General features: G+C 44.0%; 1 protein-coding gene across 1 annotated transcript in view; it reads left to right on the forward strand.

The window, feature by feature from the left end:
• Window positions 1–21,108, forward strand: part of AMER3 (APC membrane recruitment protein 3) — a 44,024-nt gene extending 22,916 nt beyond the window's left edge. Inside the window, exon 3 of the mRNA XM_009934004.2 lies at window positions 16,677–21,108. The gene's annotated coding sequence lies outside the window, so the exon portion shown is untranslated. The remainder of the gene's footprint in view (window positions 1–16,676) is intronic.
• Window positions 21,109–25,078: the final 3,970 nt, after the last annotated feature.

Consider the following 25,078-nt stretch of genomic DNA (forward strand, 5'->3'; position numbering starts at 1 on the left):
ATGCAGCATTAACCGTAATCGCAAAGCCACCGGTCACCTCTGACTCCGTGCAGTGATTTGCTAAAAAGCGCTGTTCCCTGCAGTGCACAGGCCATGCACCATCCTTTCACATTCTCTTTTCACAATCTGCTTCACTGCCCAGCCATCCCATAGTTTCTTCATGCCAGCGTGTCTGTGAGACAGAGCGGGCACAGACTTTGGCCCAAGAGTCGCAGTGCTCAAATCAGGTGAATTGTTCAGGCTTTGAGGCCGGTTTTATTAATAAATGCACTGTTAGTCACTGTGATTTCTGACGGGATGCTACAGTGTTAAAATGCTTCACGTAGCTTCCAATTAGCTTGGAAATGTTTTCTGGTTCTTTGCCTAGAAGGACTCAGACAACAGCAGCATTGTTAGCAATGAACTGCCACCTCCTAATGTTGAGTTACAAAAATTAGTGGCTTAGTAAACTACCACTGACCTTCTGTTGTTTAGTTAACTACTCATGAAGCTTTTGAAAAATGTTATAAAAAAGACATTTTAAATTAACAGGAATTGGGACAGTTTTTATTTAGAATAGATGAGTTTATTTGCAACTCTGTGGCACCAAACTATTGTTCAGGAAAAAAAAAAGAAGATAGCATTCCTAAATATGCTTTAGACTGGCTTCCCCACCGGTCTGTACCAAACCAGTTCAGCAAAACCAGTCTTTTTCAAGAAAACTGCCTCTTGGCAGACCCTGAGCACTCTACATTAGGGTATGGTGCCAAATTATCTTACTTCTAATAATCAGACTCAACCTCTTCACAGTTCTGTGTGACAGCCCTGCTTTGGCTGCCTCTTTCACCTGTCTTAGCATTGATTCCTTCCTGCAGGAGGGGAAGAGACGCAGGCCTGGAGACAGCATTGCTAGAACCAGCATTAACTTCATGTGCTGCCCCCAGGAAAGAGGTCGCAGAGAGAACGGTTCCTTCTCCATCTCCCTTTTATCTTTTCTTGTGTGTTGTTTGGACACAAAGCTGCAAGACTTCCAGGAAGGTCTTCCTGGAAGGGACTTCCTGACCCTCTTCTGCTGCTACTGGTGCATCTGCACTCTGAACTACATGTCTCCTTGCTTCAAAGCAGAGAGAGCACCCCACCCTTAAGATGACCTGCAGGCATTGTGATGTTGTCTCCATCCTCATTTTATTTAATCAGCTCAGGAAATCTATAGAAAGTATTCTGTTATCTAATGAGAACGTCATATGGCAATCATCCACAGAATATAAATCAATAAAATTCCCCTAACAGCAATTTATCGCTCATTGTATCACAATACACTTTGTGTTATAATTAAAGGCATAAAAATTTAAAGTGAGCACAATACAACAATGAATAATGGCCCAATACAAACCACTTCATAGTGGAAAAAAATCCTACCATAAAGAGTGCTTTCTCTAGCACCCAGGAAGAAAATCCTTAAGTCAATTAAGGATATATTATCAAGTTAAGCAACATGAACATTGAAAACCTTGCTTTACTATGCCTGCAGACAGGACATTCCTGACTTTTTACAGGAACTAGTTACTTAGTTCTTAGGTACTTAGACATAATTCTACAGCAACATAAATATCCAAAGCTGCATAATCAATTAAAAAAATTTCTACTGCGTTATTAATTGATACACAGTATATTTCTTCATGTTTTTGGGGCATACCTGAAAAATCCATCTCAGTGAGAATAGAAATACATGCATTCGCCCAAAAAATCAGAAAAATTCATTGCTATAAATTTAGTTTTTTTCTCCACTTTTCCACCTGTGCAGTTCCCATATTACAGCAAGATTGGGAAGATAATAGGAAAAGTCCTGTTATTAGAATACTTTGCCAATTTTTCAGCTATGCTTTCAAATTTCCCTTCCATTAATTGGCAAACCCAGCGATTTCCCCAAGTTTAACTGAAAATTAGAGATTTCTCAAGTGGCTTATTTAATGGGCAGTGGTGTTACATCTGCTGCTTCAAGAAAACTCAGTTCCACTTTCCTGTGACCACTCTCTGATCTCTCTTCATGGAGGTTTCCACACTGAAAGCTGTTGCTGGTAATGGGCTAAACTCCCTCCTACTGAACAGTGCTAAAGATCAATCCAGTGTTAGGGAAAAGCACAAACCAACCAATGCTGGATAACAGCTGGCTGGATCTGATTTTGCTGCAAGGGCTCAGGCCTTTCTTCAAACAGTCTCTTAACATGGAAAGGGATCACCAGTAGGACTGATTTCCTTCTGTTTTGTACACGCCTGCTAAAAACCTTCCAAAGTGGCAACTCTGAATGAAGTTATAACTTAGCACTATTTCTTCACCGCATTTCCATGAACGTAAACACCGAAGACTATAAAATGCACTGAATAATGTCTTTCACCCATTTCTGGAACTCTTGTTTGTTTTATGGCATGGGAGCTAACTGACAACCTTCATAAAATCTTTGTGTTTTTATCAAAATTCCAAATTTGGAAAACCTCTGCTCATCTCATCCATGGCATTAGTGAGGTTCACTTCAAAGGTTTTACAGAACAGCAAGGCATGAAGGCTTAGACTGAATTTGTAACAAAAAATTTTAACAGAAATAACAAGATTCTGGAATTTCTTCCCAGTATTTCACAAGGCCAAACCTACGGCTTCCATTATTCGCGAGTCTTTCTGAGCACTTCTGTTCTCATAAATGAGAGAGGAAAAGAGACAGAGGCAGTTACGATACACAGAGAGTTATGACAGACAGAAACAGACTGATTTTTAGGGTGAATACTTTTATGAACAGATTTGACACTAACCAGTTGTTTTTATGTGAATGTCCAAACCATCCATATTGGAGCAGATGAATGCCCCATTTATCTTCTCCTCATTAGTGACCAGGAGTGAATGCTTATGGAAGAGAATAAAAATAGGGCATTCTGGGGTATTAAGCTATATAAGATAAGGGCAAACAATTTTCATGCCATTGCATTTAATAAATAGACCGATCTTCCATTTGCTATCTAACCTCATTTTGAACCAATACACACGTTTGGCCTGTATGACATTCTATGCTAATGAATTCTACAGTTTAATTTTGTATTGTATGACAAAATAATTACATACTTTACATCTACTGCCTCATCAGTATTCAGGAGCCTATTACTCCCTATATCCTGTGAAATAATGAATCATCCCCTTTTCACCAGTGGTCTACCATTCACAGATTATGTTCACATTCCTAACAGTCATCTTTGCAAAGTAACACGCAAACACGCATACAACAGGAATATTAACTGTTCTCCTTGAAACTTACACACCTCATTTCTACAAGTATCTTCATATTTTTTATCACGTCATGATAGCATAGCAGTATGCTGTGTACCAGTGGAACTGAGGTGTCATAAGGTATCCCCTTCTTTTCTTTCTTTAACTTTTTATTAGAAATTTTAGCCATAAAATACAGAAAACTTAATTCTGCTCACGTTCTGAAGCGGATGCAAATGGAAACCTGACAATGCAACAAATTATTCAGTTATGATGTCTAAGAAGCCACTTTTCATCTTCAAAATAAAACAGCATGTCCACATACTGTGTAGATCTGCTGTTACAATGTAGTGGCTTTTTAACCAATTCATCTGCAAGAATATAAATGCTTATGAAACACAAATTATAACTGTGTTAGTCATCTGCCTTTATCAAGTAGTGTTTCCCTTCCCCAGAAGGTAAGGAGCAAGAAGAATGCCATGTTCAGCTGATCGTGTTGCAGTTGGGCACCCTTGGACTTAATTTCTCAGATAGTCCAACCCATTCCACATTCACATCACGCAAGTTTACAACAGTCTGTGTTCTAATTTCTGGACATGGTGGGGAAGGGCAACAAAACAGTCTGTGCTGTGGTTACGAGATGAAAACAGGTCAGTGGTTCAACACTTTCTGACAAAGTGCTGGGTGAGCAACCTGGACGGGTAGTCAAGATGACGGTAAATCACAGAACAGATTCTTAGGCTTGATTAAGGACTGTAAATCCAGTGGGTCCTCTCTCCAAAGACTGCCTGTATGGAAAGGGAATACCTGGATGGCCAAGAAAAAGTATTCAACAGTATTATCAAAAACAGGCAACATTTCTGGTTCACACATTCATATTTGTTGATTTCCAGTAGGCAGAGCAACTCCATAGGATCTGAAACAAGAGAGCATCAGAGCAGCCTACATCAATGACTGAAAAGAGGAATGGAAAGATGACACAGAACTACTGTCTTCTCCATTCAGTGCAGTGCTGGGCACAGCTCGACTGTTACTGCAGAAAACTCAGCTGCACTTGTGCTTCCATCTTTTCATTAACCTCTGGGTTAAGCCTGCTTTTAGAGCAGGTCCAGTAACACGAGTAGTACCTCACGTGTTTTCCATCATTATCCAAGCAGATTTGCCTGGATTCAGCATCTGTGACTCGCTCTACCAGGCTCCTGGTGGTAACAACAGCAAGACTTGCCAGTCTCCACCCAGAAGTGGTGTGTTTAACATTTAGTGTTAGAAAAAAAGCACAGCGTCTGAAAAGAAGTATGTTCAACCACAGAAGGGTTTGCAGAATATCTAATTTAACATGAGGTTTTCACCTAGCAGAAAAGCCAGGGATGGCTCAACTTCTTCAGCACTCCACAGGAGTCTGTAGGAGACACTCAACTTCCTGTTGAAGGGAAATGAGCTCATCCCTCACCGTAAAATCTGCTCCACAGCTCACAGCCCCTGTGATCTGTTGTACCCCACCACTGGCGAGGCAAGCTACGCAACCTGGCAGGAACCTAGAAGTTACGCAGCCCAAAGGAAATCATTTGAGCATTTGCCTTTTGCCTACCCTGAGGTGTTTACCAAGGCACGTCCTAGAGCGACTCACTGGTTTTCCTTCCTGTTTTTCTCAGAGCCTGCTATTAAGTTAAACCCATAGTCAGTTCTAAATAACAGGGTCGTAAAACTCGAAGAACTTACTACAGCCCAGATCAATTGCTGTTTTTACGTCATGAACACTGCTAAACATAGCACAGGAAGAATTCTTTGTCCCCTCCTCCCCACCCCAGGCACAGCTGACAGCTACATTTGTCAGATTCGCAGCCCTGACAGTTAAAAAATGCAGTTAGCTTCCAAAATTAAAATAATCTCCTTCAGCAATGCGAACAGTCATTTACACTAGGTAAGATGTAACTCTATATTCATGTCTCTAGCTACCTTCGTGACATATACTGAACCTAAAAGCAAGTTCTGAAAATAGTTCTTTCTAAAATACACTAAAAAAATGAAATTCTTACAATAAAATCATAGTTTTCTTGGGATCGCCATTTGCTTTTTTAGCTTGTCAGAGGCAACTGAGTTTCTTTAACAAAGTAAAGCATGATCTATTGCTAGAGTTTGTCTAACCATACAAAAAACAAAAATACCATGCCAATACTTTAGAATCCTGCAGAAACTGCCTTTTAAGAAACACTCTAGCAAAATCGATCCGTTCTAAACTGCTAGCTCAAAGCACAAGACTTCAGCACCATCAGTGCTTTTCTTGAGAGACCTTATCAAACCATGCAGACTAAGATTTACAGTCTTGTGTGCCTAAAATTATGTTTTAAAAGCAGATCCAAAAGTCTGACTCAGCCTATATATTTCAGCTGTACGTATTCCATTGGGTCAGAATATCAGGCTATAAAACAGAGAAATTCTAATTACATTAGTCCAGAAATGAAGGAATAGTTGAAATCCTCCTGCCATTGAAGTAACTGCAGGCAACAAGGAGGGCATTAAGTAGAACAGCTCATCAATAATGGAATATGGAGACTTTCAACACTAAGTAGGTCAGTGGTACATAGTTCTATTTTACCCTTGGATAGTCACTCAGCAGCCTACTCACAGCGAACTCAGACTGGCTCCTTTCTCTTCTTACCAGAGAGCCTTCAGCATCACAAGATTTACCAGATCCTCCCATCCCAGTCAAGACTTTGTGATCTGAAAATGCATGGGGATTGAAGCTGGATAGTTGAAGGTTGTGTTGAGAAGTGCATTGATATTGCTTATTCTGTATCAGCTAGGAGTGTGTAAGGAAACAAGCCTGTGTGGCTGCTAAAATGGACAGTTCTGCATGAATCTAGACCCTGATCTGCTGCGTTAAATGGAAGGCCTCTCACCAACAGACTTTGCAGAGACTGTTGCAAATCCAGGGAGATTTTTCCAGAGATTTCAGTGGGTTCTAAATCAGTACCTAACATGACTGAAACAAAACACTTTGAGATATTTATATGAAGCAATACTGATAGCTGTGTTACTTTTGGTTCTTTGACTAAGAAAATACCAGCAGAAGAATGGAAATGCACTATTTTGGAAGTCCCGCTTTTCTGCAGAGGCTGTAATGAAACAATTTGAATAATTTCAGTTAAAGGAAACTTGCTCTTTCTGCCTCTTTTCAAATTATTGCCACAGGGATATAAGTAGAATGCTGCCCAGTCAGCCTACCAGATACTTGCTGAGTCTGCTGAAAAAATTTCAAAGCTGATAGAGAAGGAGCTGTCCAGTTCAAAGTCAACATCATCCAGCCCTGCAGGAGAGCAGCACAAGTGGAAATGCAGAAGCAACCGTCTGTTCAAAATTCAGGGCAACCATGACATCTAATACGTTCAGTGAGAATGCTGTTGATTAATTAATAGAAATCTGCAACAGGATTCTTGCTGGGTACATTAATAACCAGCCAGGAGATCTGATAGCCAAAGGCAGTGTAGGAAGCCAAACAGATTATTAATCTGTGAAAATATTTACATAGGCGTTATTTTTACTGCAACCATACTAAACAGGAAAAGCAAAATCAAACAAACTTCTTGTTTCTCTAGGGCTACCCAGATGGTGACGTCTCAGTGTGGCATATCACACACAGGAAGACAGAGGGATTCAATAACAGGAATTATAAAGACCAGATATTAGTCAGTCTGGTAATTTCAACTGCTAAACAATATTTTTAATCTGGGTTAGCAAGGGCACCCGATAATACAGAACGCATCAGTTGTTCTCTATTGATAAACTTCACTGATAGTATCACAGTTACATTCAGAGAAAACAAAGTATATTTATATTTCCTCAATTATACAAAACATTCCTTATTACTTCTGTTAAATCAAAACATTTATTGGAAAATATGTCCAAAATGAACAAATACTTTAGAACATGTGTCTAAGTTTATGTCTGATATATTTGCCACCCCAGGGCACTTTTCATTTGCTCTCCTCACTCTTTCTAACTGAACAAGTCATTTATGTAATGAAAATAATCTTATTGTGCAGCTTTTAATCTATTATTCAATAGCTAAAAGGAAAGTAAAAATCGCCCTTTCTATCAATAATTCAGCTTCAGTGCTAATGCAGCCATTCAGCTGCCCCCCTCACCAGGGCCTCATACATTTTTAATGCTTAGGCTCTTTGTTAGGCGGTCAAATGTGTGAATCGTGGTTAGAAACACAGCTACCAGGTGTGGGAAGGTCAACAAAAGAAAATACTCCTATTGCCAGCAAAACAAATTATACTGGCAGGACTGTAAAGGAAAACTGTGTGGTAGGGTCCTCAATGCTTGACTTTGCTGAAGACCAGAAAGAGCAAGTCCAACTGCCAGTGTTGCCCTGACAGCCCTGGCTGGTGCAGAGCCTGGAGCTCTCGGCAGTCCCAGCGAAGTGCCAAACCCACTTCAGCCAGCTTTGTCTGATGGGGCAATACAGCATGTGTCCTAATTCAGCCTCCTCTGCAGCTACCTTTTGTTAGCCTATCTGGACACAAATCCAGACACTGGGACAGACGCTCTCTCTGGAGCACTGGAGACAAAGGTCAAGGATCTGATGACAGTGGTTTGAGTGGCACTGTAATTTGGATACCTGTCACCAAACCTCACACCTGGCCTGCCTGAACCAGATCTTGCCATCTATCGAGTCTACCAGGTCTCTTTAGCGTTACTTCCAGAGAAGCATTTTTGGTGAATTGCTCTTTAAACACAACAATTTTTAAAGCCCCAGAGGTATAGATGGGTTCCTCAGTCTACCTTTCCTGCAAAGTGTCTATCAGGCACTTGCAAGAAGAAGAACTTTGTTAGCAATGCTTTTTCATCTGCTAATAACCCTCTTTGAGAGTGTAATTTTCTCTAATAGTACACTTATCTTCTTCGGAAAAGATTACCATGTCAAAAAGTCTCTTCACGTGGGCTCCACAGCCTCTGAGCTCAGATAGGCACCACGTCCTCTCAGGGGTGGCACAGAAAACTCCTCTGAGTTGCTACTAGAGAGACCTACAGATTTTTAGACCTCTTCCATGAAGCAGTGCATGTGAGCCTGGCATCAAGTAGTCGCCATTCTCTCTGCATGCCTTCCCATTCTGTCAGAAAGAGGGGTTCTGGTACAGGGATGGGACCCTTCTCACATGTTCCTGGAATTAAATATTCCTCCCTCAGTATGAGAGGCTGCCCCAGGCAGTCTCACTCCTCTGCGGAAGGGTCGACACGTTAACTGAAGTTCTGAACTGGAAATGGCTCCAGTTTATTTTTGCCTCTTTGAAAAACTCTATATAACCCAACATGTTTTATGACAGAAAAAATGAAGGATTTGCCTTAATTCATCATGGCTCAAAATGAAGCCAATAAAACTGTATGTAACACTTGGCAATTTCTCTCTAGCTCTATTTCTTGCTGTCTGGCCTTCTTCAATATGAGGAAGTGAAATTTATTTGTTCCTGACAGTGAAAGCATTCATTTTAAATCTGCAGTTGTTCCAGATGGAAAATTAGGCTTGTTCTTCTGTGTGCCACATCACTGCTTCATGTAAATTTCCATTCCAGTGAAGCTTAGCAAAAACTCACACAGATCTGTATAATGGTTGCGTACCACCAAAACAGTATCACAACAATTGGCCTTATAAATACACTAAAGAGGTAAAAACAAGCAGGACTTTGTAAACTATAGCATCAAGGTTAGTTGACCATAGAGAATATTCAGGCAAGAGTCAATTTCAATTTCAGTTTTGCAAAATCAAAGAAAAAAGATCAAGTAATCATTTCTGTTGCTGCCATGCCCACATATTCGAGACTCAGATGTCTGACTTCCTTCCCCTTTACCCTCCTTCTCCCCTCACGTTAAGTGCTGTATAAACAAAGATCATTTTTTTGGTCTGTACTCCAGATCTAGAAGGCATGTCTAGAAAAGACAAACTCTAGGCAAACACCACAGATGGATACAGACAGATGGAAAAGTACAAGGAAACAATGAGAGAATACCGGTTGGCCCATCAGAAACAGTGTCATCCAGTGTTATCATACTTTTAGGGGTGGACTTCCAAACATTAGAAGCCCCATAGGACAAAATATTAAATTTCTTCTTTGGTAACGTAACAAGGAGACAATGCATACTGGTATTTTTGACTACTTATAAACAAGAATCAATATTTAGGTAGACTAGGATACAACTGACAGGATAGAGATTGGCCTTCAGAAGCCTTGAAGGGAAGTCAACCACCAAATGATGGAGTAAGAGAAGTGAGGGAAAATACGCCAAGCGACAGGTATTTGGGTTAGTATAACCAGACAGAAAAATACCATCTTTGTGACAACATTCTGAGTGGAGATGAACAGGCAAGACTGTGCTTATCAAGGACAAAAGGAAAGGAAATTTTGATACCTTGGAAGCAAAATGAACAGAAAATGAATTAGAGACTTAGTCATATGGATAAAAGGATTTTACGCACAGAATAGACCAGATGCAGACACAGTCTGGATGTGAGAACAGAGGGAGAATTTTGAGTCAAAGAGCACTGCAGTGACTTGCAGGATAGTGGGCTGTACCCTGCAGAAAAGAAGGAGTTGGCTCAGGAAAATTAATTGCAAATGTACTTAGACCAGTTTGGTACTTACTAATGATTGTTAGGGTCTTATTTGCTGACCCCAACTTCAACAAGTCAGCAAATACACCACAGATTTGCAACACAACGATGACCCAGGATTCACTGCATCGAGACTGACTGCCCTGCAGACACAGCCAGCTTGTGCTGAGCAATCAATGAGCCAGATGCAACTGTAACAGGGATAACTGCCTGTAAATTATATCTTTTTTTCAAACTGAAGAATTTGAGAGACTGTATTGCATTCATTACCATTTCAATCAACAGCAGCACAATGCAGCACTGACAAGATTCAAATGACTATCCAATACAAATAATCTGAAAGGCTCATGATAGCGAGGGGAAGAGATTATTTACAGACTATTTTATTATAGGCATTCTATTTGTCAAAGATTTTGCACATGTGAACTTGTCCTATGCATCAGACATAGGTCTGTGCAGGCAGCTCTTTCATAAAGAGAGATAAGAAAAGAAATAAGGTTGAGGAAGGCATAATGGAGGCATGGAAAATTGATTTTCAGACTGTCTGTGACCTTGACTCAGAGGTTGAACGTGATCTGTGAAGCAGACAATGAGGATGGGAACAAGCTGCCGACAGCAAAACCGCAAACTTTGTTTGGAATCAGAGATTACAGACAAATTCTGGCAGCCTGACGCTGCCCCCGTAATCAAGTGCACTAAGCATGTGATGATATTTTAACTTGCAGGGACAGTTGGGTCCTTACAAAAGCACAACAGAGCTCAAACGTTATTTTTCTCAGATATAACATTTTAGAAGGATGTTATTCAAGTCACTTCTGATGAAAAAAGAATAAAAAGGGAAGATAAATTTCCATATGTTATGTCAGTTATTTTATCACATTGTGATAATCCCATTTGTTCACAGGCTCATGAAATAATTCCACTAACTCATCAGAAGATGGTCTGCTCTGAAATTTTTTAGGGTGGGTCTGCAGACATGAAAAGATTCAAAGAAAGAACATAGTCATGAAGGTAGAGAAAAACACTGGTCTCTGGTAAACTACACGTGATGCAGTTAAGAAAGGCAGGCAGATTGACTGCCTAACATTTGCAGTTTGTCACTAATTTCTGGGGACAGATGCAAACTGATCTGAACAGCTTGTTCAGAATCGCAGAACAAGCAGGGACCGCATTACTACTACATCGCTATGCTTCTCCAGCAAGAAACAGTTCAAGAGGCTCTGTCTTTTTATCCTTTCTGTGCCTTTTCTGTTGTGTAGCTTGGGGAAAGGAGGGGCTAGCAGATTAGGCTAGGTCCAGACTCAGCGTGCTTTGTCAGCATAGGTATTATGTGTTATAATATTCTGCAGTATATTATGCTGGCACAGCATTTTGAGGCAGAGGCAGCTTGTAACAGCAAAAAAAAGTTTTTACTGTATAATTTCTTGGTTGCCTGGGAGTGACAAGTCGACTTTTTTACACAAGCAGCTTTGGGCAACATTGCAGTTCTGTCAGGTTGCACCGCAGCATGCTGCTCTGTGCATAACTGCAAAATCTGTAGTACAGTCCCAGCCTTTGAGCTATGGAGCAACCTCTGTTCTACCCAGGAAACACTGCTTTGGCTGCTCAAACCTCGAGAGTGGCATGTAAAGGCTGGAGAAGCACAGCGAGCATGCACTGGATTTCTCCCCTATCTAAAGCTTATTCTGACTCGGGCTGAGAACCTGAGGTCTATAAGCAAGCAAAAATGCACAGCGGTCAGAGTTATAATCTTACACAAATGACTGATTCACAACATCAAGATCCTTTGGCCCTGGCGCGGAGTTCCTCCTAACTCACAGGGCACCAGCACGGCTGCGCTCTTTCTGTGTGGGTGGTCAGTCTTCAGCAGGACTGACATCCAACCCAGTATGGCCAGAAGTATTGGGAGTTTCCTGCAAAATGTGCTTCTGAACAGAAATCATAGTATTTATTCTTTTTAGTGTGCTCAAGGCACTTTTCAGAAATAACACGTCCTGAGAAACTGAGGTGATTGGGAATGAAAGCCCTTCCTGCACAATATTTTGTTTTTTAAAAAAATTGGACCAATTCATGATTATAGTGTTTTAAACCTATACATTTCATGGACAGGGTGTTTCTGAATATCTCCAGGGCAGACCACTGAGACAGATTATCTGTTTTGTGCCTGCTGCTTATGATCAATTCTCCTCTACTAGCTGGCAAATCTTCAAGGCATTTTTTTCTATTTTCCTGGGAGGATTTTTTTGTACCAGTAAAACTGAATTTTCACTTTTGAAACATAGTGTATTCCCCATCTGAAAATCATTCCACCAGAAAATTCCCAGATAGCTTCTAATCTACACAACTAGCTGGAGCAATTAGCTCTGTGTGATAATGCTAAAGCAGAGCTATGAAATAACCTTGGCATGAAGGTTATAGCAATTCAATGGCCAGCCTAGACAAAGAATGCTGCAGGGCATTCCCTCATGGTGGAAACTACTCATGCAAAGAGCCTGCCTCAATTTCCCTTTCTCAGTGCCTACTTAAATTAAGTTCATCAGCTTGCTTTTCTTTTGGGGGGGGGGAGCATTGGGGTCTACACTGATCTCTTAACTGATGCTGTTGTTAGGCTTCCAGTCCTGACTTCCTTTATTTGGAATCTCCCTGTCCTGTTCACCTCCAACTGCAATCAGTAGGCTTTTCTCCTAGCTTGGGGAGTCCGCATTAGCCCAATTTTCCTCTAGATACTTGGTTAACTTCACTCCTCTAATCACTCTCAATTCTGAGGCTGAGAACACAGACATATCTTTGCATATCTTTGCATATCTATGATCAGAGAATCATAGAATGAATCATAGAATGGTTTGGGTTGGAAGGGACCTTACAGATCATCTTGTCCCAACCCCCCTATTGTGGGCAGGGACCCCTTCCACCAGCCCAGGGTGCTCAGAGCCCTGTCGACCTGGCCTTGAACACTGCCAAGGAGGGGTCAGCCACAGTTTCTCTGGGCAACCTGGGCCAGGGCCTCACCATCCTCAGAATGGATGAATTTCTTCCTTATATCTAATCTAAATCTCCTCTCAGTTTAAAGCCATTGCCTGTTGTGCTGTCACTCCACGGCCTTGTAAAAAGCCCCACTCCAGCTTTCTTGCAGGCCCCCTCAGTGAGGTCTCCCCGCAGCCTTCTCTTCCCCAGGCTGAGCAGCCCCAGCTCTCCCAGCCTTTCCTCCCAGCAGAGGGGTTCCAGCCCTCGGATCATTGCTGGGGCCTCCTCTGGCCCCGCTCCAGCAGCTCCAGCTCTGTCCTGTGCTGGGGGCTCCAGAGCTGGACGCAGGACTCCTGGGGGGTCTCAAAGATAACAGAAGGAGAAACCTCATAACTCCCTACTACAAGATCCTTCATCCCAGGCCCTTAAGGCATCGGTGGCACTACATGCTGACTTGCCCCTTACATTAATAGCTCCCAAGACACTCCTGTCTCTAGCAAAGGCTACATCAAATATTATTAAACAGATTTCCTTAAGCACATGAGCAACTGATCTTGAAAAACATCCCTTCTGGCCTTAAAGGTCCAGTGTTCTGCTGCTTTGAACAAAAGATTAGAATATGTTTCTTAGGGAACCTCTAGAAAACTGTATGATGCAAAAAGAAAAATAACCGAAAAATTCAAAGCATGTACAACGAAGCTTAGAAATTCAGCTGATAAAAGTCATACCAGAAACAAGAAAAATCTTCAGTTGTGCTTGCAAGAGGAAAGAACTGAGAGTCAGGACTGACTGAGGCTATCCCACGGTTTTAATTTGTTAATTGCCGGGCCGCAGCCCCCGTCCCGGTTCAGCCGCCCGGTGCTCTGGCTCCGCTGTGCCACCGTGTGCTGGCTGGCTGGCAGCACATCGCGGCACCAAGCGAGCTCACTGCGCGACTGAGAACGCAGAATCATCGCTGAAGTCCTTCTGAATTAAACTTTCTGGGACCACACTAATGCCCATGGCAGCCTGGGGCGGGTGGCACAGCTGGAAGCAGGACACAGGAATCCTGGAACGCTGTGCTAGCAAAATCCTGGCTGTACTCTGGTGGAGACGAAGGTGCTCACAGATGTGTTTGAATTTTTCAGTGATTACAGGAAGGGTTTTGAGTTCATAGCAATTCAGATCGTCAGGTAAGATCTCATTTCTCACAACTGCACATTTCTCACAGTTACTACCACTGCATTGTCTCCTGTCCTCGTCCTCGGGGCTGTCAAGAAGCACGTCCCAAGGCCCAGGGCAGGGGATGCACATTAAGAACTTCCCTGTCCTGTTACCAACTCTGATGCTGACACGTAGCATTTTGAATAAGCAAATCACAGCCTGAGTCTTTTACTTACCTCACTGCAAAACAGACAGGACATTTATTTCACCAGGGTGACAGGGCTTTGGTGTGATTTTTCACAGCAGATGGGGTTCTAGAGATCCGCAAACCACATTACTTCACGAGCTGACAGAAACACCTCTCGAAGACAGGGCACACACTGGGAGCTGAGCAGAGCGCATTCAACAGAAGGAAGCCACCCCAATCCAAACAGCTCAAGAAGGCCTTTGCACTTCGCAGCTTTTTGCATCTTTTTTCCAGGCACATGCTAAGCCTCTTTGCTTTTTCAGGGACTGCCAACGTTCAATTTATGTGGGGATTTTCAGGTGCCAAAACTCATTTTTGGCAAGCATCCTGAATGACTCGGGGCAATGCAAAGAAACTGTGCCTGTTAGCAAAAAATCTTTGGAATGACACAACTTGGGAATCTACCTGACAAATTCCTCACTGCAGTCGACTTGGCCTCATCAGTCCTGGCACACAAAGCCCAACCAGGGAAACATATCTATTGTGTAAAAATCTTGCAGCAAGGACTCTGCTCCCTGAAGCTGCCGTAGCAGAGATGAATGGAGGTAACGTACCGAGGGTCTGGAAGCCATGGATCAGCCTCTTGGTGTCAGAGCTCCATCGGCGGTCCTGCTGCTCAGCCTCCTGCGAGGAATCCTGCATCGCTGCCCCCAGAACTGGACACGCTCCGCCAGCTTCCAGACTGTCCTGCACAGTGCTAGAGGGGACAAACTGGTTCATCAGTGCCTTTTAACCCATGGAAAAACAGCCTCCAGATCAAGGAAAATAAACCACAGTAAGCTTATGTATATCACAAATTCCTGTGCTGGCCTGCCAAATACCACTGCAGTACTTGTGTTTGGGATTCTTGAAGGATTAGGCCTCCTCCCTGCTTGGGAAGCATGGCTGGGTCAGGGGAGCAGGCAGGAATGCAGATATTCCCAGCCACTCTGAATGCGGGTACAAACTGGGGAGCCACTGGTGCTACTGCCTAGGGAAGCTGACAGACTGGTTGTGTACAGGAGACCCTAAGCATGAGTTTCTGCGTACAAATAACCACCTAAGTATTGAAGGAGTACAGAGGTGTCTTCCTTTCATATAAACTGAAATGTAAATAAAGACAGCATGAGGACAATTAACTGTTTTTTATTTAAGAGCTTGCACTGAGAACATGTTAGGAGTGAGCTCCTGCTGCTACAGAGGTCACAGCACAGGACAGACACGGACCTGGAGCAGAGCCAGAGGAGGCCCCAGCAATGATCTGAGGGCTGGAACCCCTCTGCTGTGAGGAAAGGCTGAGAGAGATGGGGCTGTTCAGCCTGGAGAAGACTCTGGGGAGACCTTGCTGCGGCCTCCTCATTTGCCTCATTCTACACCTAATCCTGGACTTCTTTAAATTAGTGCCTTCCACCCCATGAAACAAGTCACTTAGATGAGCTCTGGAGAAGGACTCTGTCAGGCCTGGAAGAGGACACATGAGTGACACCAGAGAGAAACAGATTGATCTGTCCAGATGTATTATTTGCTCAGTTTTAGCACCACTGCTGTCTGAGCCAGCAGCAGAGACAGAGATGTCATGGGAAGGAAACAGGAGAGCATCAAAGAAAGGAATGGCTGAGAGGCCTGGGCTGGGCAGGGGGGGCAATGGGAAAGCTGCAGTTAGTGGGACAATATGAAAGCCAAACAGACCTGATCGCAGATCTCCACCTTCTGTTCCTCAAAGTGAGGTTCCTCTGCAAAAAGGCTGGGAAAGTACTGAGCTGCAGCACTGGGAAGAATCATAAAAAAACATCACCCCAATTTTAGGAGCGGTGAGGGCTCTGAGCAGTGCTTTACTTCTCTCATGAAAATTCAGAAGCTTAATGACCAAAATCCTGCTAAAAAGACACTTGCAGGTAGATGCAGATGGCATGTGGTACAAAGTTGATAAGTTACTCCAGGCTAGTTTGTCCTCACCAGCATGGAAGTCATGTTTCCTATTCCACACAGAGCCACAGCACGGAGCTTTGAAGTGCACAGAGCAACTAGACTGGGGCTTGTGACTCGAACTTCAAAAATGGGACAAAATGAGAGCAAGACCTGGCATCTGGCTGGGGGGGGGGGGGAACAGCTCTTTTAATTTCTTGTGCCACAGCTCAAGGCAATGACACCGTTCACAGCATTTGCACCCTCTGCTCTGTAAGAGTATGCTCAGTGTGTGTCACGGCAGCAGATACTTGATGCCCATTAAGTAACAGATTTACTGGTGTTCCAGGAAGAGATGAACTTTGATGTTAAGCACTGAAATATTCTGGGTCTGAAACAGTATTTACTTTGAATCAACAAAACAGGAAATTCTTATGTCATTGCTAATCTGGCCTTGGCTGCACTCTGGTGGCAGCCAGTTTCTATTTCTGGTTTTAGTTATTTTCCTCCGCTCACTCTTTCAACAATATATTGTTAAATAAAAACCTGAAATAAATACGTGAACACTTAAGAAGTTTATGCTTATATTGCAGGTGGAACGCTGAAGAACCCACTTGTAGATATGGATGCTGCCCCTCCATGTGTAATATAGCATGACATAGCTCCATGACGTTGCACCGATGTCAGAATCAACGAGGATTTCTCTCTACAGATCACACTAAGAGGTGTTGCAGCAGAAGATCATGCTAGTCTGTCTAACTGACTAATTTAGTTACGAGTTCCTGACAACCACACACCCCTGAAGCCATGTTTGCAGATGGGTGGCAACTAATATTCTGTTTTAAAATAATAAAAAACACCCTATTTCAGTAGGATTTTGAAAAAAGTCCTGCCATGACAAGAAGATTTAAGGAAAAAAGATTAGCTTATTTCTGTCACATTGTGCCATACAACAACTGAAAATAACACTTTATTTTCAAAACACAGGTATGTGCAGAATGAGCATTCACGTGGGCAGTTGTTTTGAAGGGGTAAAATTGTTTTCTGTTGTACCAATTTTTCTTGAATTTTACAGAAATGCTTTATATATTTTATGGCAACTGTTTAACTGTCTTACAGCAACAAGGTTCTTGAGAGCAGATTACATTAGTATGGCAAGATTTACTGCCTGGGGAAATGAATTTTGTAAACATACAAATAAAAATATCAGGGAGCATAATATATTATCCCCTATATTGTCCAAAGACATGTATTTATCACGTAGCAGAAATGGTGAACAGGATAAAGAGGTATACTTGAAAATTGCCAACAGAAAGACAACTTCTTTGATTCTGTTTTAAAGGAGAGAAAAAATGCTGTTTATACCCCTAATAATGACTGTACTTAATCTCATACAAACTCTTCTTTTTCCAATCTAAAAACCAGTGTCAAAGTCCTAGGTAGGATACATTGTTAACCCAGTTTTCATCTTTTTGTGACATCCTTGGAGTCAGTTTAACAAAACAGTCATTATTTTCGTACCCCAGTCCAAATCTGGTCTTGCCTGTTTTATACTCTGAGAATAAATCGGAAAAAAACCAACTGCACTTTGTAGATAGAACCAGATGATCAAATGGTCCCATCTGGCCACGGTATGTTTGAAGACATCTGAACAACCTCCTCCTCTGGTATCCTGCCTCAGAGAGTATTTAGAGACAGTATCTTGCCCTGAGATTCGCTGTCTCGGTGAAAAGTGGAAGGAGGACCTATGAGGCTGGGGACTGGAGCAAGGGAAAAATCATTCCTTCCTGACTCAACAGGGAGCTCACATCTGGGTACAGAAGAAGGTAACCTTATTCCTAAAATTCACAGAATTGGCGCGGAATTAATCTCGTTCAGCTTTATTCATCAAGGTAACTGTCCGTACTTTGTCTGTAGTGAACAGAAGATGACAAATAACTACAGAGGTTGATGAAAGATTGTCTGGAAACATTCCACTCTCTCTATTTACAATATAAAGCTCTTAGACAAATAGATTAGATGCCTGAATTTTGATGTCTAAAGATAATTTCTACATGAAGTCATTTATAATGGCAGGCAACCATGGTATTTAAATGATGTCTGCATTTTGCAGAATCCGGATTCAAAAAAAGCATAATGCATCAAGACTATGATGCTATAAGATGAAATCACGTCCCCTAGATAGGGCATGCACTTTCTTGGTATTACTAAGAATTCTGTATTTCTACAATTACCAAGAAGAGAGACGTTCTCTCTCCAACACCCCAAAACTACCAATACAAGTCAACTTTCAGAATGCAGTCAATTTACTACAAGTATCTCCTTAAAACATAAAATATAGGTGCCCAAGGCCTTCTCCTATAGCATAAAACTATATTTCTGAAGGCTGCCAAGAACTTGCCATTTAACCTGTAAAAGCCTGAAATGCCAAGTAGTTCATCATACAGGCATTCCTTCCTGAAATACTAAATGACACGTTAGATTTTGGGCTAATCAAATAATAATAACCACAGGGCTCAACATTCCAGCAACAGACAGAATCTGCACAAAAATGAGCTGTTCCTCACACGAGTGATCCCTTTCCTTCTGCAATTACTACGCTAGCCTCCTTTGCTACCTTCGCTCACCAACACTCCCTTGTAACAAGGCATATGGAGCCTCAAAGGAGCAGAAAGGCAGAATCTCTCAACCCTGTCGCATACTGCACATCTGGATTTCAGTTTGAGCAACCAACATCATGGAGGAAAACAAAGGCAATAGCAGGAGAAAAGTCACTTTGCTGCTACATAGCAAAGCAGACAGTATTTCAAAGGAGACTATTATTTCCCCTGCCTTACAGGCACAGAACAACAAATGATTTGTCTAACATTATCTATTTCCCAGACTGGTGTCTTCTTTCTCTTCTGCTGCTTGTCTCCCTGCAAGTCCTACTCCTCTGTCAGAGCCACCCAGTCCCTGCTGCCACTTATATCAAAATGACGCAGATCTCCTCTCCTGTGGTCTCTGCGCTTCAGGCAGAGACAAGCAAACAGCTTCCCTCTGTAGTACTTCTGCTCTGCTCCGTGACTTTAAAGCCGGGCTCTGTGGCACTGTCAGTGCCCGGACAGTGGTTTCCTTGTGATACAAATCATGAGGAATGAGTGCAGACAAAGGAAGACGGGCTTTCACTCCTCTTCTGCAGGCCCAGCATTGACACACATAGCCCACAGCTCCACACGCACACTCTTCTGTTGTGGGCAGCGGGGAGGCACGTAGATTCATGAGCCACCTGCAGCCGTTGAGCTTATCGACACATCTAGTTCTAGCAATAACTGTATTGCACTTTGAGATTCAAAGGTCCTGGGTTCAATCCACGCTGCCAAAAGAGCAACTGTGGATCTGCATTACACACCACGGAAAAATTGCCTGTGGGTAGTCTATTCTAGTTCTCCCCGTGGAGTTTTGTGACTGCTAGTGCAATGTTGGGGAAAGCATAAAAATCTGTAGGGCTTAATCATTCTCCGTTTAAAGAACTAAAAGAAAAATTACCTCCTCAAGAGCCTATTGAATAAGGTGTTTACCAAGACTGGCTGTAAACTAGTTTGGAGGAAAATCTTTAGATTACACTCGTTAATTACACGAGCAACATCTCCTCAGGAAATGAAGATGTGCGGGTGAAATGAACCCATACATGTGAGCATTCATTTATCACACTGTGTAGCTGTGAGAACAAGTTCCTTCAGCCTGCCTTCAGCCTAACGTACTGTCATTCCCTTTTGACGTTAGATGGCTTTTAAATTTTTAAATGGGTAATACAGAAAATCAAGATAAATGATGAAAAACTTTGCATGGACTTCTGTGGCTACAAAATTTCAGACCAGCTCTATGAAACTGCTCGTCTGTTTCCTGTCCTGTTTTTACAAGAATGGAAGCAGTGACCAGTTGTGTCCACACATAAGATCAGAATAATAATTTGAAGACAAGCAATACCTTTGTGCTAAAGACAACCTCCAAAGAAGAAAAAATATTTTTTTCCCTTCTCACGGTTCACTAAAATGTAGAAGAATGTTCTGGAAAAATTATTTATAAAAAGCTATATTCTGCTAAAGACATCAATCCTTGACTTCCCTTCCTTTAATGCAGAGTTCACTGGAGAAGCCTGCTGTAGGTGACGCTGCTTCGGCAGGGGGTTGGACTGGATGACCCACAGAGGTCCCTTCCAACCCCTACCATGCTGGGATTCTGTGATTCTGTGTTTTGGGAACCCACAGCACATAGACCAGGTACCTGAGTACCCTTAATAAAACCTCACTTACTGCTTTGAATGGAGAGAGCGCTCACCGCTTTACAGAATTGGAGCGTAAATAATCTCACACCAGTAAAAATGTCTGGAAAAATACGTAGGAAGAAATATCAGACCCACGTGAACTGTCATGTAATTGTTCCTTCCAAAAGCAAACTATTAAAATGGCGTTCAGGTGTTACAGTCAAATGTAAATGATGTGAACTTAGCAACAAGTCCTAGGGTAATATTTTGCCTCACAATATTTCATTGTTCTAAGCAAGGTGGAGCATTTGGTGGCAAGGTATTGTAAAGGCTTACGCTTTGCAGCAAATGCACAGGATGCACAATAAAGCTGCAGGTAAACTGACAGATATTTAGGAGAGAACAATGTTACTTACTCTGGCTTCTACTTAATGAAAAGGATAAAGACCAGTGCTACTCTTGGATGGGTGATGTACACGCATGGTACTTATACATGCATAATGAGTGTGTATACGCACCTAAAAAGAGGGTTTGTGCAAACCTGTTAAGAATAGGGCAGAAATCTGAAGCAGGTACCATTTACAAATCCAAGTAGCAGATTAATTAAATTTTCAGTACATATATGATTTATTATGTAACTAAGATACACGCATTTATATGCTGTTTAACATATTTTGTTAACTATTTTTCATATATGTCATATCTGATGTACATATGCTTTATGTATTATATTTTAGTTATCATATTCTACATTACATATTAAAGTCACTTGGATTCTACGTTATGTTGGTCTCTTATCAACATCACTTTACTGATTTACATGACATTAATGAATCACTATTTTCCAGCACTGCAAATTATTCAGAATAAAAACCCCTCTTGCCTACGAAAAAAAAAAATTTTAAATCCTCAGCCTATATCAGAGGCTTAGAGAGGAAAAATTCACTGTTTCTCTAATTCTTCTCCTCTCTGTAGAAGAACCAAAAAAATTTTTTTAAATCCTCAGCCTATATCAGAGGCTTAGAGAGGAAAAATTCACTGTTTCTCTAATTCTTCTCCTCTCTGTAGAAGAACCTGGTTTATCAGTCAATCAGCACTGAGAGAATCAGAATACTGAGATCAAAATACTACCTACTGTAATCTTATACTGAGGAAGTTAGTAGATTATCAAATGTATGTCATTTGGAAAGTGGATTAGTTTCTAAACATAGGCACTTCGTGCTTTGAGAGGTGCCATGTTTAAGAAGCAGGAAAGTTCAGGCCTCTCTGCGGAATTAGTCCTGATCTAATTATTTAATAAAAGCTCATCCCTACCTTTTACAACATGCTTTATAGATTAGCTGGTTGACTCCCTGAAGAAAGTACTAATTTCCACGTAAATCTTAAAGATTCCCATCTTCATAAGTCTTAACTGTTTGAGGAAACAAAGAAAATAAATTAAGAGTTAAATCTGGCATAAAAGAGCACAGACTCAAGTCTGAAGCTTAACACTAACCAAGTATACATGCCCATTATATTTGCCTTGCCTTTCTAGCTGTGGGAAACCATTTAAGCAAAAGGATACCTACGAATACTTCAAAACTTCAGCAAGATAAAGATGCATCATTTTTTAAGTTGAAAAAACACACTTCTTGATTTAGTTTTCTGTAGCCATGGTTTAAATATATTTATGCAGGTCTCATAGCTTTATAAATATTTTAACACAACGCAGTAAGAGCTAGCAGAAAAGTTCCTTCAGTTGTTACCACAAAGGGACTGTTTAAAAGAAAACCGTTACACTACTATAAAACTGTTCATCCATACTCTACCATAGTTCCCAATTCATTTGCAAGTGCAAGTGTGCACATACAGTGCAAGTACCACCTGAACTTCTACCGCATTATAGCATATTATAGTATATTTTCTAACTCCAAACTGACTCTGTATGGTGCTGATCACCACAGCATCTCCACCTGAAAGTCGGTGAGTACTCAGGATGCTAAGCAGGTCCCTGAATAGTAACTTTATATTGAGTATTTAAATGGTTCAGCCATAAGCAGCTGTCACTCAATTACGAGGGCTTTTTAAGGCGACAATTTGCTTAATGTTAATATAATTGTATCCATGCATTAATGCTCTCAAGAAGAAAACTGCAGAAAGGGAAGGAAGAAGGCCAATCTCTTCACAATGCAACGCTGAAGGCTGGTACAACCTTCACTCAAATGGAAGAAAGCACTAACCCACGCATTGCTACCGGTGGGCCTGTAGCAGGAGCTGAGAACCGTCCCCATCTTGAAAAACGAGGAAGGTAATGCCAGGCATGGTAACACAAACAAGAGGGCCGAACACCTTCCTTAATACTGTACAGAACAAAGCGAGCCGTACTGCTGCAGCTGCAGAAACACGCAGCAGCCCAGGAAACGCATGCAAGGTGATGCCCCAGGGATGTGCCAGACAACGACTCACCACGCTCTTCCGTCCCTTCTGCGCGACGGCGGGTGTCAGCGGCAGCTGGCCGCAGGCGGAGCAGGCCGGGGGGCTGAGCGGGAGCTCACTGGATGGCTGCAGGCACCCGCTCTGCCATGGCCCTCACCATTCGTTCGGCCCATGGAGTGCCCACCGGTTATCCACAGCAACACCTTTGACCCCTGACACACGCAAGAGAGCTGGGCAGAGAGGAACCCGATGAAATTCAACAAGGGCAAGTGCAGGGTCCTGTCCCTGGGGAGGAACAACCCCAGGCACCAGTACAGGCTGGGGCTGAGCTGCTGGAGAGCAGCTCTGTGGAGAGGGACCTGGGTGTCCTGGTGGACGACAGGGTGACCATGAGCCAGCAGTGTGCCCTGGCTGCCAAGAAGGCCAATGGGATCCTGGAGTGCATCAAGAGGAGTGTGGCCAGCAGGTCGAGGGAGGTTCTCCTGCCCCTCTACACTGCCCTGGTGAGGCCCCATCTGCAGTGCTGTGTCCAGATCTGGGCTCCCCAGTTCAAGAAAGATGAGGAGCTACTGGAGAGAGTCCAGCGGAGGGCTACGAGGATGATGAGGGGACTGGAGCATCTCTCCTACGAGGAGAGGCTGAGGGAGCTGGGCTTGTTCAGCCAGGAGAGGAGAAGTCTGAGAGAGGACCTTAGAAATGCTTATAATATGTTAAGGGTGGGTGTCAGGAGGATGGGGCCAGACTCTGTTCAGTGGTGCCCAGTGACAGGACAAGGGGCAATGGGCACAAACTGAAGCAGAGGAAGTTCCGTCTGAACATGAGGAAGAACTTCTTCCCTGTGAGGGTGACGGAGCCCTGGCCCAGGCTGCCCAGGGAGGCTGTGGAGTCTCCTTCTCTGGAGATATTCCAGCCCCGCCTGGACGCGGTGCTGTGCAGCCTGCTCTGGGTGACCCTGCTTGGGCAGGGGGTTGGGCTGGGTGACCCACAGAGGGCCCTTCCAACCCCTGCCACGCTGGGATTCTGTAACAGCCTCGACTGCTTGCCGATGAGCAGCTTCTTCTGCCTCAACTCTCATCGCTGCACAGTTACTAGCAGGTGCTCACAAGCGCACGCCTCGCCCGTGCGTGGCTCAAACATGGCGGCGCCAGGGGCTGTGCGAAGCTGTGGAGAACAACGCCTCGCAGCTCGCCGCCCTGCCGCCGGGACGCTCCTCTCAGGCAACGCCGGCTCCCGGGGTCCGCCCCGCTCAGCCTCGCACCTCATCACCCGGCTCCTCGCCGCTGCGTGGCTCCCACCGCCGCGGGCCCGGTAAGCGCCCGCCCCTCACCTCGGTCCCCGGCGGGTCGCTGCTCCCGCTCCCGCCCCCGGCGGCTCCTCAGGCGGCGGCCGCCCGCCCTCACCCCCGCGCAGTGCCCCGAGGCGGGCTCCGGCGGCGAGCTCCCCCTCCGCGTCCCCTCAGCGCCCTCCTCGGGGCGGGCGCCGGCCTCGGGGCGGGAAGGCACCCAGCCCCCCCGCGGCATGGCGGCCGGGTGAGGCGGGGGCCGGGAGGGGCCCGGGGGCGCCGAGCTGCCCTTCCCGCCCGGCCCGCCAAGAGGGCGCGCAGGGAGCCGTCGGGGGGCGAGGGCGGTGGCTGGGGAAGGAGCCCGGCGCCGGGCCGGGGTAAGGCTCTCTCTGGGCGGGGAGGGGGGAAAGGGCTGCTTCTGAGAGCCCTGGGGACGGGCCAGCAAACTTGAGGTCCCCGCTCCGCTGTGCCTGGGGTTGGAGCGCGGGGAGCTGCGCGGTGCGGAGCGGGCGGGGAGACCCTGAGGTAAAAAGGGGGAAAACCTCCGTGTGGAAACCTTCTCGCTTTCCTCCCCTCTCCTGGGGCGTGCAGCGAAGATACCGAGGTGATCTGAAACAGCAAACAAATCGTGCGTTTGCTGCCAGTCCTCCTCACCAAGTCCCAGGGCACGTCGAGCGAGCGAGGAGCAGGGATGAAGCCCCGAGCAGGCGGCCAGCGATCTCCCGGAGAAGAGCGATGCTCGCGTCAGGTGTTTGCATCGGGGAACGGGAACGGCCTCTCCCATGCCAAACCGCAAGCTGCCGGCTGAGACCCGGGCTGAGCTTCCTTGGCCATCAGAGGAGCCCGGTGAACTTCCAGCACAGCTGGTTTTCATTTTCACACCTCTCCACACTTGCTGGGACGAGAACCAGATGTAGGAGAACACAGTGAGTATCCCTGTTCTTGGAGCGCTGCTGACCCAGGCCCAAGCAGCATGTGGCAGAGAGCATGCTAAAAAACATGTTGCTTTCTCTCAACAGATATCCTGGTTTGGGTTCTTTTTGTGAGGCTCA

The sequence above is a fragment of the Opisthocomus hoazin genome, chromosome 4, assembly GCF_030867145.1.
Source record: "Opisthocomus hoazin isolate bOpiHoa1 chromosome 4, bOpiHoa1.hap1, whole genome shotgun sequence".
In the NCBI taxonomy this organism is placed as follows: Eukaryota; Metazoa; Chordata; class Aves; order Opisthocomiformes; family Opisthocomidae; genus Opisthocomus; species Opisthocomus hoazin.